Raw genomic sequence first — 14537 nt, forward strand, 5'->3', positions numbered from 1 at the left:
CCCTTGTGGAACTCACATTCTTTCAAGGAAGCCGGCATTAAAAACAAATTATCCTATTATTTATATAATTTTAATTGTGTTAAAAGGACCAAATCAGAAGCACAGGACAGGATGAGAATACAGAGGAACCCTGGTCTAGAAAGTGTAAGACCCTCCTACAGACAAGGGTACAACAAACCAGAAAGCTAACAGCGCCCCTAAGAAAGATACACATGAAGTGCTTCTGAGTGTCTAGGAGGCAGAGATGCCTCTTCAGGGGAAGAAAGATGCTCAAGTGGAAAACACTGGTCTTTGCAATGTGCCTCCAACAACACAATGTGGAGATGTGGTGGGGCCAACCTTCCAGCGGGGCGATAGGGGCTGGGGTGATTACAACTGTGGGAGGTGTGATGACATGGAAAATATTCGGGAAATAATTTCACTGGAACCTACAGAGAGCGAGCGAGGTAGGCACCCTTCTGAAAAGATCATTTGGGAACAGATACTGGATTGGACTGGGGAGACTAAAGACTGAGAAAAGGCAATCAGGAGCCTATTTTAATCACCCTCAAAGAGGTAATGCATGAATTGGGTTATTGGCAATGGCCATGAAGGAAAGGAGTGGGATGGATTTGAGTACACGAAGTCGGAAGCTTTTCAACAAATATTTATTGAGCACCTACTATGAACCAAATATCATTAGAACCTGGGGCCAGAGCTTTTTTCATTTCCTCATTGATACTTCAGGCCACAAAAAGATGTCCAGTTAGACAGACACCATGCAGTTCTTTCCTCCCCCCATAGCCTTCTGGAGAGTCATTATTATTGTCACTTTATTCCTTTGACCCCACATGTCTTATAGCTCTTGTCCTTTTACCAATCTGTCTGCAAATAGCAGGCTGCTCTAGTGAGAAGTGAAATAATGTCAAGCACTAGATACACTGTGGTCCACACGTACACAGCCAGGCACTGCCATGTCACCCTATATACATGTTATTTTGGCCTAACAGACTTTATATTTGCACAAACTGTGAACTGGCAGTTGGTATTTATAGACAGCCTGTCCCCCAGGGATGACCCATGGGCATGCAAGTCTTCCCGAGCTGGCAGCCCTCTATGAATGCTGATTGTGTAATGTGTTTTTATAGTAACATATCCTAATGTGTGTTTCAAACTTGGAGCTATCTGTCTATGTGCGCCTTCATTTACAATAAAACACAACAATGTTTAGCTGTGCAAATAGGAAAGGTGCTTCCAAATAGGTTTCAATTTGGGCTACTCTCCATAAATCTCTTCTGATATCTTTTCTTTCTGTGTTCAAAAGGGAAAAAAAGCCATTGGCGTGCTAGCATATTAGAGTTTTTGTTGGTTATTCACAGTGTGAAATGAGCATCACTAAATAAAGCAACTGCCAAATAAATACATTCTGGTTACAAAGAGAAACCACCGTATGACTAAAATCTTAAATCTAATTAAGGAATTTCCAAATGCCATATCTTTGAAACCTTCCAACAACAACAAAAAATACATTTCAGCTGGGACCTGTGAATTGCTAGCTTTGTACATAAAAGAAACAGCTTGTTCTAAAGCTGAACTTCAGTAAATTACCGAGGCGGTGCCTTTCATATCCCCATTATGAAGGAGCATTTCTCTGCTAAAACCTTTGGGTAGTAGTGTCTGGGAGCACTTCTCACTGCCAATGGGTTCTTCGGTAAGGGGTTAAATAAATATCACGAACGTTCTGAAGTCATTGTGTTGCTTTCGGTAATCAACATCAGGAATTAAAATGGTTGCTGAAAGTGGTTTGTACATGCATAACAGGAGAATATAGGTTCAAAGAGCGTATTTTAACAATAGGTACTCTCCTATGGTCATGCAAATAGCTTCTTGCTGGGTGTACACAGTCTCCAAATTTAAGATGGAAATCGAGCTGAAGCCAGAACAACAAAGAGAGCTTCTCTGTGCTATTGTAGAAAAGAAGAATCTTAATGTTTCTGCGTACCCAAAGAACAGTTGTATCTTTTCTGATTCTTCTCTTTATTTATTTAAAAAGATATTTTTAAAAATATTTAAACATTTAAAATGAGAAAAGTGTGGAACATTTCTGAATAGTACAAAACATTCATGACTTTTCAAAAAATGAAGAAAATAAATCCATTTCCTGCCACACTCCTGAGGCTAATGTATCTCTAAATGCCTGGATGACAAACACTGAAATAACTACGTGCAAAAAAACATTCATCCAATTACTCGATATTTGATCTACAAAATGATATGACTATTTGACGTTCAAGAAGCAAACTATGCAAATACCACTATTTCTCTTTTCAAGTGTATATGTTACCACAAAAGTGTAATGTTTTTTAAATATAATAACCTAGGACTCGCTGCCCTAAGATCAAGTTTTGCGATAACACTTTCCATGTTTTGTGGGGAAAATAGGTTTAGGTGGGCTTCTGTGAGGCAGATGGTAACTGAGGTCTGCATTTTATTTTGTGTAGCTGTGCATAAAATAAGGCTCAATGCTATTCAAGTTCATGATGAACTGTGCTCTGGAGGCTTAACATATTCTAGAATGATGTTTCTTGTCATATACATGACTTACAACTTATTCAAAGAAACATCACAACAAATTAGTTTATATTAACACATATTGTTACTAATACAGTGATTGTTATATTTTGCATATAGAGAAACATTTGTATGTGTACATTTTATACGTGTTTAGGTGCATGTGCTCATACACACATGTATGGGCATAATCTATATGCCCATACACACCCCTACAAATACACATAGGCTTACAGATAAACTCACATTCATATGGGTGCTTGGTTGAGTTCCTGTGATCAGCAACCAATATGTTGCTTGGCCTTTTTTCTCTTTTTAAACAAAGAGCCAGATTTGCCTCCGGCCACACTGTGCATTCTGTAGAACATACACCCAACTTCAAAAGGACCGTGTAAGCGATGAGCTTTTGAAGCCAGGCAGAAGGCATATGTCTCCATGCCTTCAGGCACAAGAAGGTCAACCAATGCCCTTATGGTCACACAGAAGGTGTATCTCTATGATCAAACTAGCCTGGAAGAGTCTCAAACTACTCAGTCCTGTGTTACTTCTAGCCATACTCACGAAGGCTAATTTTTCTAAAAAGCATCATGATAGCTCTATAAGTCATTACCTCCTTCAGGATCAGTTCATGGACCAAACAAATGACTTATGGGGTTCATCCCTAATAATAGTTCATAGTCTTTATCCCTTAGCGGGTATTTACAATATGCCAGGCCGCTCATATATTGTATATCTTTTAACCCTTACAATCCTATCGTTATGGGATGTCGTTATGGGCATTATTATGCCCACTTATCGATTTTATATCTACTTAACCCTTGTCATATCTCTGCGAGACATGGACTAATATTATTCTCATGTTATAGATTCTGAAACCAATGCTTAGAGAAGTAACTTGCCCCACTCTCACAACCGGTGAGTGGCAGGGCTGCGGTTGGAGCAGAGGTTTCTCTCTCCAGAACATATGCCTTCAATTTTAAAAATATTAAGTAGCTATCATTTATTGAACACTGAAAACACACCAGGCATAATCTCTCTGATACTCCTAACACATTTTGAAGTGGAGATTTTTATTGTCCTCATCTCACAGATGAAGAAACCGACCCATGGAGAGCTTTTAAATCCCACAGAGTCTGCCTCTCCCGTGGAATTTGCATACGTCTCTGTCACCCTAGACAAGCAGAAAGCACATTACAGGGCAGAACCGGAACCCAATCCATAAATTCCTGTTGAATCGCTTTTCCTCCTGGTCACTTTATTTTCCATGAGAGCCATTGGCAATCCACACCTAAATGATCTTAAACGAGAGACAAGCCCCTCAACAAGAATTGATGGTGGGATCCCAGCTGCAGGCCGTCTTTCATAATCAGCACAGGAGTGCACTCTGCAGTATAAATCTGTGTGGGTCACAGCACTGCTCACGTCAAGCCCACGCTTCGTGCCGGGTGTGAAAACTGAGGCTAGCCTTAGCTACGGCTGCTGCAACTAGAGCCTGGTAGACTGGTAGGCCCTCCCCCCCCCATGCTGGCCCTTAGAGCCTCTACTCTGGTGGGAAGGTGTACTTAGCCCAGCGCATTGGACAACCTTTGCGTCTTTCTATTGTCTTCAAACACAGAGCTTCCGCCCTGAATATAAGCCCTCCCATAAGAGAAAATACTGAGTGCTGTGGTGCTAACGAAGGAGGCAGTTTCCATGTCTGTGTGATTATGCTGTCAGCCCTCCAAACCCCACTCACCAGAGGTCCCCCCCATGCCAAGGCTGCTCAGCCCATCCTTCATGCAGCGTGTGGTGCCCACGGCTCACGCGACAACGGCTGCTCAGTGGTGTTCCAGTCACCTGCCGGCTTTGCAGCAGACAGAGGAGAGGCACGGCCAGGTTGTTGGAGGCTGGCGCCCAGATGGCAGCAGGCTGAGTTCACACCCTTGGCCGTGGCTGAGGCCGGAGGCTGTCCCAGAGCTGAGTCCCACAGTCAAGTGCCACCGGCACGTCTCCCCGGGGCTCTGTAGCTGCAGCTGGAGCCTAGCGCGGCACATCGCATGGCTCCAGACTGAGGAAGCCTTACTCTTAGCAAGAGGGGTGTCCCTGCCAGTACAGTCTGGCTCGGCTTCACCCATTCATCCACGAAATCAGGGTATATCAATTAGCCACATGATGTATCAAAGATAAAGTCCAGAAAAATGGCCACGTTCAGTGACTTCATTTACGCAGACGAATCAACTTGTTCTGATGCTTAAATTATGCATTGTCTTGTTGACTAGCATCCCAGATCTGGTCAGTTACTGCCTCCAAAGTACATGCCCCCCACCCCCACCTCTTGTTTCACACAAACAGACATTCCCACCACATGAAATACAACTGATAATATGTGACTTTTCCCTCGATACGATGGTGACATGTTGACTATTCCTGAGATCATTTGTCTCACCTCAAAAAAGTGAGAAGGGAGCTGTCCGTGCACATGCATACACGTGTGCAGGCATGCGTGTGCGCGTGTATATCTTGCTTTCCCTGCGTATCCATATATACACAGCCTCAGTGTCTAGAGTGACGTGCTACAGTAGACGCCTGTATCCCCCAGCCCAGCTTCACCTCTCTGAGATTGCCAGAAGATGATACAGAAGGGGAGGATTTTCTCCCGTTGCATCTACTTCCAAAAAATCCTAAAAGATGAAGTCTCCACACAGCCCATTCTTTTCCTTGTTATGTATTTATATGTTTAACACAAAACAAGGCAAGCCCTAAAGCCCCATTCTGACACACACATCAGGTTGTTTTAGGAGCTCGCAGTCTGTGAAAACTAACATGCATCCTTCTCATTCTGTGATTCAACAGAGAGCAACAATAGTCCAAAATACACATTATGAGTATCTGCTTCCTCTTTCTCTAAAGACTCTCAAACAAACAAACAAACAGAAAAAAGCCACCATAGAATAAGCATCAAAAGCTCGGCATCTCGTGTATTCTTACCAATGACCTCTTGGTTGCCACTCTTCTGAGTAACTAACTCCATCTCTTGAATAAACACGTATTGGGAACCAGTTCTGTCCCTGACTTGCTAGACTCATGGGGACCAAGAACAAAGGCATACCATACATGGTCCCTGTGTTTAAGGAACTCAAAATCTATGAAGGAGATAGGCAACATAGAAAAATAATGGCCCCCATTTACTGACTGCTCACAGTGTAACAGATATTGAAACTAACATAGATTATCTGGTTTAACTTTCACAAATATCTACAAAACAGATATTTTTGAAATACCCTCATTGAGACATAAATAAGGAAACCGAGGTTCAGAAAACTTATAGAACTCTTGCCCAAAAGTTGCAGTACTTAGGTTCATCCCCAGGTCTGTCCATCTTCAAGCTTGCATCTGTTCTGCTGTACCGGAAGGGCAATGATGGAGGTGAATGCGTATTTTGTGGGGGATAGAGCCTGGTGGTTAAGATGGTCTCTTCTTAGAACTGTTCTGCTCACCTCACGTCTTATGACTCCAGAGACCCTGAGTGGACCAAGTCTTCCCTCCAGCCCTTCCGGAGGGAAAATTCAAGTGAAAGTCCTTTGATGAATAGACTCAAGTGAATGATCGACAGCTCCACCAGCTTCTTATCTCAGCAAAAGAAAAACAGATTAAGCAAGCTGACCACAAAGAAGTTAAGAGAGTGTCCATTTAGCACTGTCTACCTGGCACGTAGGAAGTAAATAAACATTTGTTGTTACTGAAAAACAACATGATGGGGTGGGGTGGGGCATGGTGGGGAGGGCATGGTGAAGGCATATGGAGAATTAGAAGTGCCCTTTCATTTCTGTGATCAAATAGCTCTGGACCCCAGAGCATCACCCCAGTAGTTGCATTTCAAAGATAAAGAATGGAAAAAGATCAACAGGTGACGACACAGATGTCCTAACATCCTAGCTCATGCACACATACAAGGCCAACCTGGCTATTCCAGAGAGTCAGCTCTCTTATCTGGGCTCTGCCAACTGTCAGGAAACTGTGGTTCCTTCTTCTGTTCTGTATATTCATAGAAAATATCTAGATTCTTTCAGCCTGACTGGCTACCCTTACTTTCTATGTAAATCTTTCCTATTTTTAGGACCCACAAATTAAGTTAATAAAGTGCAGAAGTCAACAATTTTGTTTTGTCCTTAAAAAGGCAAGTTTGTGATCCTAATCATCATCAGGACAACCAGAATATTTCCTTTGTATAGGGCCAAACCATGTTTATTTACTTATGAACTAGCATCCAAGGATTGATAGTTTTAGCCCCTCTTTTTAACACCTGAATGACAAGGGGGTACAGGATCTCTGTCAACTTGGTCTGTTTTTCTATCTGTGAAAAGCAAAAAAGTGATTTCAGAAAAATACTAATATGGTCATATTTTTTTAAATGTACCTAGATAGCTACTTAAAAAGCAAAGGTAACAGATGGACCATGGCATCCCACAATTGTGTTTAATTTAAATAAAATGAAGAATAATACGAAAGGAGGCTGGGTTTAATTTGTGGCCTGGAAGAAAAAAATGGACCGTGATCAAATTATCAATAGGCACCATTCTGTCTTGCTGTTCAGGTCATTTGAAATGGTCTTAAGTCATGAAATAAACTACTGTTTTTTTTTTTTAAAGATGGAGCTTTTTTCTGGCTTAGAAAAGTATTGAGGAATCCAATGCAATTTCTATTTCATATGCCGTCTTTTCAGGAATGATCATTTGGGAAGCAGAGTAACTCCAGTGAAAAAGCTTTTGTATCATCATTTAATCTAATTAAATAATTACCAATAGATGATAGTAAAACACATTGTAGACCCCAACAACTGCACAAAATCTTAATAAAATGAAATTCCAGTGCTCCACAAAATGCCTTCCTGAAAACTAGCATGTTCTGTCCCCTACAGAAATGAAGCACGTGGAAAAAGCAGACAATGAAAGGGAATGTTCTACTTAGTTTTATTCAAGTCTGAATGCCACTTTCCCTAAAATATAAAGTCCAAATACGAGTCTCACCCAGTATTGGGCAAACTAAGCCAAGACATTTCTCTGTCTCTTAGTCACAGATGATATTTATAATGCACGCCAGTGAAACATCATGATTTTGTGTGCAGATGAACTAAAAACATTGAAGGTTTGAACTCAGGTTCCTTTGGGGGGGAGGAGGGAAAAGTGTTATCTAGGGGCTACGCCTACTGAGGTTAATATGGACCTACAGGAACCGGAGGTCATTACTTGTAAAGAGACAACATTCTATTTTTATCAAGAATTCGTACCTAAGTTACTTCCATCTACTGTTAAAAAGAAGAGGCAGGGTGTTGTCTTTTCTTGGTTTGTATTTTGGCCAGCCAGGGCTAAAATCAAATGCAAGAGCAATGCAGTTCAGCTTCACTCTGGTGAGTACCAACTCGAGGGCATGTGGTTTTTACCATGAATAGGTGTGATTTGTATGGATTTATTTTTCAACAGTGCAGAAGAATAATGAAGGCTTCCTAGCATCACATGGACTTCTCTGTTTCTATTTGTTTTACGTAGGCCTCAAATGTTCCACTATGTCTGGCAACATGTGTCGATGAGTTGATTTATCCACCTTGTTTTCCAATTTGTAATGACAGCTTGAAATTAAGAGACAGTTTTAAAAGGTGTAAATAAATGGGTCAGGAGGCCCCAGCCGACAGAAATGATGTGACTCAAGTTCCTCACGTGAAGAAGCCCTCCCTGAGCTCTGCAAAACCAATACGGATAAACTTTAAAGTACCCCCACATCCTATTTCACCTGGGCTGAATCTTACTTTACCCCATAAATGGGATGATCTGAATATCCCCATCTGGCATCCATGAAAAGTGGAAATCTCCATAGAGGTTCAACTAAAATGTCATTAGGTAATTAGATTGAATACTCAGTGGCTGCAACTCTACTCACTTACTAGAAGAAATTTAGTTCTGCCTAATTTTTTCCCCTATATTTTATTTTATAATGAAATCTTAGGAATTCATTTTTAGGGAAATACAAAAAAAAATAGTAAAAAATCTTAATTAGTGGATAAAGCAAAAAGTACTTCTACAGAATCTAGGCAGAAACCCCTAGCTACATTTTTGCGTCGTTTGGCGGGGCCCTGGTTTAGGCGTTCAACGGGGATAAAGGCACTGCGATGCTTCGCTTATCCTTGCTTCTTTGCATCCCCCACTCACCTCCGTATTTCTAAAGCCTCTTTTGTGGCTGACGCAGATGGGTTTTTAACATTTGAACATTTTGGTTTAACAAATCTTTTTAACATTTTGGTTCAGCAGTCCAGCACCTTTCCCCTTTCTCTGTATATATTGTCTTTGTAATACAGACCTGCTCAGTTGTTCATGTTTTGCATTAGGGGTTACCCCAATTTAGCAATATCTGCGGGATGCTCCCTGCCCCCACCCTTTTTCTGTTTTTGTTTTTGCCGTGTCTATTTCTTGGAGAGCTTTCTTTCCTACCCCAGAGCATAATCTACCACTTGTACTTCTTCTGACATATGAGGATTTTAAATCTTTCCTTATTATTTGTCTTCTTTTTACTTGTAGTTGGTCCCCATAGCCCTAGACCCATCTCTTGTGTTTTCAGTTATGCAGATGTCTGTAATGAAAGGGAACACTTGGGAGCATCACAGAGAAAACACAGCTATTCTACCATAACCAGAGGTACAGTGTTAAATGATTTTGAGGAAAAAAATAATAATAAAAATGCTAGAAAGCAAATTGAAAGAAGTCAAAGCCTGGTGTAGTAATTCAAAAGAATTGAGCCGATGAGACATTCACAAAGCCATATGTACACAAGCATAAATACCGCAGGTCGTACCCAGAGCACTGTCTGGAGAGATTTGTACGTTGTTGCTCTTCGTGAATATACGTCAGCATATAATCTCTTAATACAAAGGGAATGAGGGCTCTAACAACCTTTTTATCTTGACATATTGGTGAGTGGGGCATTAACCAAGAAAAGTGTCCGTTTTTAGAGGAATGGATGAGGATACTACTATGGTGAAAAGTTATACAGAATCTCTGCAGTATTCCAGAGCCCAGCTGAAAGGGACTGATTCAGGGAATTGTTTTCACAAATGCTTTCAAACTCATTGACTTCTCTTCTTTTGTAGATCAGACAAAAATGGCATTGATGTACAGACTCATTTTTAAGACAGCAATCTGGTGCTTTCACTGTGCAATGGCTCCAGTAAACTGGCCACCATCATCCTATATCTAAAAATTTCTCATCTTGGGCACCTGGGTGTCTCAGGTGGTTAAGCGTCTGGCTCTTGGTTTTGGCTCAGGTCACGATCTAATGGTTTCATGAGTTCGAGCCCTGAGTCAGGCTCTGCACTGACAATGCAGGGCCTGTTTGGGATTCTCTCTCTCCCTCTCTCTCTCTGCCCCTCTGCTGCTCTTCTCATGCTGTCTCTGTCTCTCTCAAAATAAATAAATAAACTTAAAAAAATAAAAAAAACTTCTCATCTAATATATTATTTCCTTTCTCATAGAGATCTTCAAATGTTGTGAAATATATACAATTCTGTTATTTCAAGTCTAGACATTTGGACAATTTAGGTAAAGTTACTCTTGTATATACATACCTCTGAAAGTATTCATTAAGGGGATCTTTGCTCACAAGAATTAGTTTTCTTAAAATTTCAGAGTTACAAACATTTTCACTGTTTCCTTTTGAGCTCCCTTTGTTCATTATCATGATAGCAATGCAAATTCTTTGAGAATCAAACAAGCAGTTAGCTAGAATGAATGTGGGCAGGTTAAACCAGTCACCGCCACTCAGTAGATGTACTGATCTTTCAAGTAACAATCATCACATCACATTAAGTGATGACAATGCTTAGAACTTTAATAAGGAGTGAACTGTTTACAGATATTTTGAAACCCACAAATAACCATGTAAAACGAAAGCTGGGGCAAATTGGAATTTAAAAGCCACGCTTAAAGATCTAAAAGTACAAAATGAAAAACAGCACTTGAAAATATACACTCTGCAATGGCAATTGGAGTTATTTTAACTAATTAGTATCAATCATTTTATGCTCAGAAAAATTTGGGGAGGCGGTATTATTCTAAGTGGTGATTTTGCTAATAATACTTTAACATTATTGTTATGCATGTTTATCAAAAATCAAAAAAACCAACACCCATGTTGAATTTGAGGGATAAGAATATACTTCTAGGCATACTAATATAGCCTCAGGAAAAACTTTCCTATTCAATTAAAAATTAGTTAAGGTCCTAAACCATGAAGCAAGTGTATAAATCTTGCCTACAGAAGGAAGAGCCTTTGCCAGGCTGACAAGCAAAGAAATCAGTTTCCTGTTTGAGCTACATGGATGTGAGCCATTGACAATGATGCAATGAAATAAATGACTTTCTCCATTAGTAGTGGTTTATTTTGTGAGGAGGCAAAAATAACTGGTTAGTTAAAAGGATACCTAAGTGAAATGTGTGGACCTGATATCATGCTCAAGGAGCCTGGTTTAAGTTTAAGGAACTTTGTAAGTAAATGCACGTTTCCATTCACCAGTGGTGATTCTTCCAAGATTAAGAAAAAGTGATTTTCTCTTACCGACAGATTAGAAACAAGCGAAACATACAGAAAATATTTGTCTCCACTGGAAAAACAACTTTCTATCTAGGTTGTTTTTTTTTTTTATCTCATCCAAATGAATAGAACTTCACTTTGGTAAAGAGAATTATTCTTTCCTCCCTGCCCCCATCTTTATGAGGTATTATTGACCAAGTTGTATATACTTAAGGTATATAACTTAATGTTTTGATGTGCTTATACATTATGAGATAATTGCCATGCAAGTTACTCAACACATCCATCACTTCACATGGTTACCTTGTGTGTGTGTGTGTGTGTGTGTGTGTGTGTGTGTATGTGTGATGAGCAAACCCTAGCAAATTTCAAGTATACAATCCAGTATTGTTAACTAGAGTCACCATGCTGTACGTTAGGTCCCTAGAACTTACGCATCTTGCATAACTGAAACTTTGTATTCTCTGAATCGCATCTCTCCACTTCTCTGTCCACCAGTCCCTGGCAATTACCATTCTATGCTCTGCTTCCATGAATTTGACTATCGGAAAGAACTCCCAACTCTACACATCCCAATTTTGTAAGAGATATATAAGGTATTTTTATGTGTTTGATACATAGTAGCTGCTGAATTAATGCTGCTAAATTGGATAAAGGAATTACATGGTCAACCTGGTCATATGGAGTAGAATTTGGTTCATGTTCTTGAATGATAAATGAAAGAAAGTAAAAAATGGATAATATAGCAAGCTTTCTAGGTTAAGGAAATTCATTTGATCTTGAGCAATGAATAGAAACTTGTAAAATATGGATAAAAATGTGTGCAGCAGGTACACATTTAAGAAATTACAAAATGTGAACGCTTAGATTTGCAAAGCCATTTATTTATATTATGAAACAAGTCATGTGATTGAATCTGTTCCACTTCAAGTTATGCATATTTTTCCAGAAGCCAGCAGGATCTATGAGAAAGAGCACATTACCTGAGGTTTGTAATTGTGGCAATAATTATGGCAGCAGTTCTGCCAACCTCTCAGGCTAGTGTCTGGCATCCAGCCGACTTGTAAATCAGACCCTTTGTTTGCTGGCTGTTGGATGCAGGACAAGTCAATTAACAAAGCTCCCTACTCTGTAGGTGCAGCGGTAGAGACTTGACCTACATTAGCTCCGTTTTCATAACTCTGAGAATTTCACAAATTAAAAACCTGAGCCTCAGAGAGGTCCGACAGCCATATATAAAGTGCATAGCTCAATCCTTGGCATACGGAAAGCTCTTTTTAAAACACTGTCACCCCGTGATCAAATGCTAACAGGGAGGCACTGCAGACTAATGGTCAAGGGGGCCTGCTCTGGTCTGAAACTCATTGGGCTGGGGTCATATCCCAGCTCTGCCACTTATTTGTGAACTTGAGCAAGATACAGCGTCTCCATGCCTTGGTTTCCTCATTCATAAGGGCTTATAACTTGATCTCTTTCATTAAGCCGTGTGAAGAGTCAATGAAATGACACATGGAAAGCACTTCTCATATTACCAAAATAAGATTTTGTGAAAGCAATCATTTTGTAATGACGTATAATTCAATATAATAATAGCTCTTTTTCAAAAAGAATAACGCCACAGCACAAAATAAGGAAACTACAGAAGTGAGATGACACTATTTTGTAGTGAGTACAGGAAGGGCTTGCATTTTAATTCAAAAGTGTCTTAGCATTTTTCTTTTTTTCCATATTAAAAAAAATGTTTCGGAGACCATGTAGGAAAGTTAATTTTTATATGTGTGTTCCAGTAAATAACCAGACAAGCTAAAAATTTTATGATTGATTGAAATAATTGATTGCAGCCTGCCAACTTTTCCTTTCTTAATTATAAAATACAATTTCCGTTTTGTGCTTTCCAACCCAAGGTTTACAAAAGCCGAGAGAACTCTTCTGCTCAGCCTCTGATTATATCAGCAGTGCCACTTTTTCAGGTCCTATCAGATTGGGCTTGGATGATAATTACTTGGGAAGTGTTTGATCTCAATGATGAATACATGATTAGTTTTTCATGAAATCAGTCAACCACACCACACAGCACTACTCATGTGAAACCTTGTTGATTTAGCTGTTAGAAAGCACACATCTCCCTCAGTTCAGATATGGGACATCAGTCTTTGGGGAAAAGAGGGTGGAAAAAGGGCAAGTTTATGGGTAATGATATTGCAGAGGCAGATATTTAAGGTTTGCTAATTTTCTTCTCAATTATACTCCTCTCTTGCCTACCGCATGACCACAGATTCCATCTCAGCTGTGGAATATATTTTTCTTTAAAAAAAAAACAAGGTTTCATGACACCTTTGCTATCTCTCAACCCCTTAGAGGGTTTTACCCTGATGAATAATATTTTATATGTGAAATGTTTATGTGATTTTTCACGGAGTGATAACCTCGCTACCGCTTAACTTTGATGCATTGCGAGCACTGGTGTTCTTCACTAAAGTGCTTTTACACACCCCTCCCATAAATATATGGCTACTTTTCCTAAAAGGCCTGGGTTGAGGGTATTTTGTTTCTTTGTTGATTTGTATCTCTGTGTGTGTGCGCTTTTCTATGATACAGGCTGTTTTTCTAAGAGTCAACGTTACTTGCATTTTCTTAAATTTCAAGTGATCTACTACTCAGAGATCAGATAAAAGGATTCAATTGTCAGTCTTTACACAGCATGCATTTGTTTAAAGAAGTAGAAGCATTGCACTTTGAAAGAAAAAGGAAATAGATTTTGTTTATTTTCTGTCTTTGCCTGACCTATTGACTTCAAAAAAAAAAGCCCTAAAATAAAGAATTCTCTAGATTATTTTTAAGGAAACGATGCTTTATAAAAATAAGGTTTCAAATCTTTAGCTTCATTCTCATAATTAAAAACTCAGTTACAGGAAGAACATACAACATTTCTATTTCATTTGTGTCATCCCCTTTAAAACAAAATCTTCAACATGTCAATAATATTTCAGCAAGGTGCCTGATTGGAAAAAGTATGTCTAGTTCTTTTTGGGTAAATGAAGGTGGAGATTTAGTAAGGTTGGCTAAATATTTCAAAATCCAAACCCTAGCTTTAAAGCAATAACTGAGACCCTGGAGTATTTTAGACCAGGGTTTCTCAGCTTCAGCACTGTTGACATTTTGGACCAGATCACAATAATTCTTTGTTGTGGAGGCCATCCTGTGCATTGTGGGATTCTTGACCACTTTCCTGGGGTCTACCCACTAGATGCCAGTAATCGCACCCCCCCCGACCCCAGACTTGACAGTCACTAATATCTCCAGACATTGCCAAATGACCTATGGGAACAAAATTGCCCCCAACTGAGAACTACTACTTTAGACAAGAAAATTTGAGGATGGGCATACGTTATCCGAATAATTGTCTTTACTTCCTCTTACAGATAAGTTTA

The sequence above is a fragment of the Panthera leo genome, chromosome A1 (assembly GCF_018350215.1).
Source record: "Panthera leo isolate Ple1 chromosome A1, P.leo_Ple1_pat1.1, whole genome shotgun sequence".
Lineage (NCBI taxonomy): Eukaryota > Metazoa > Chordata > Mammalia > Carnivora > Felidae > Panthera > Panthera leo.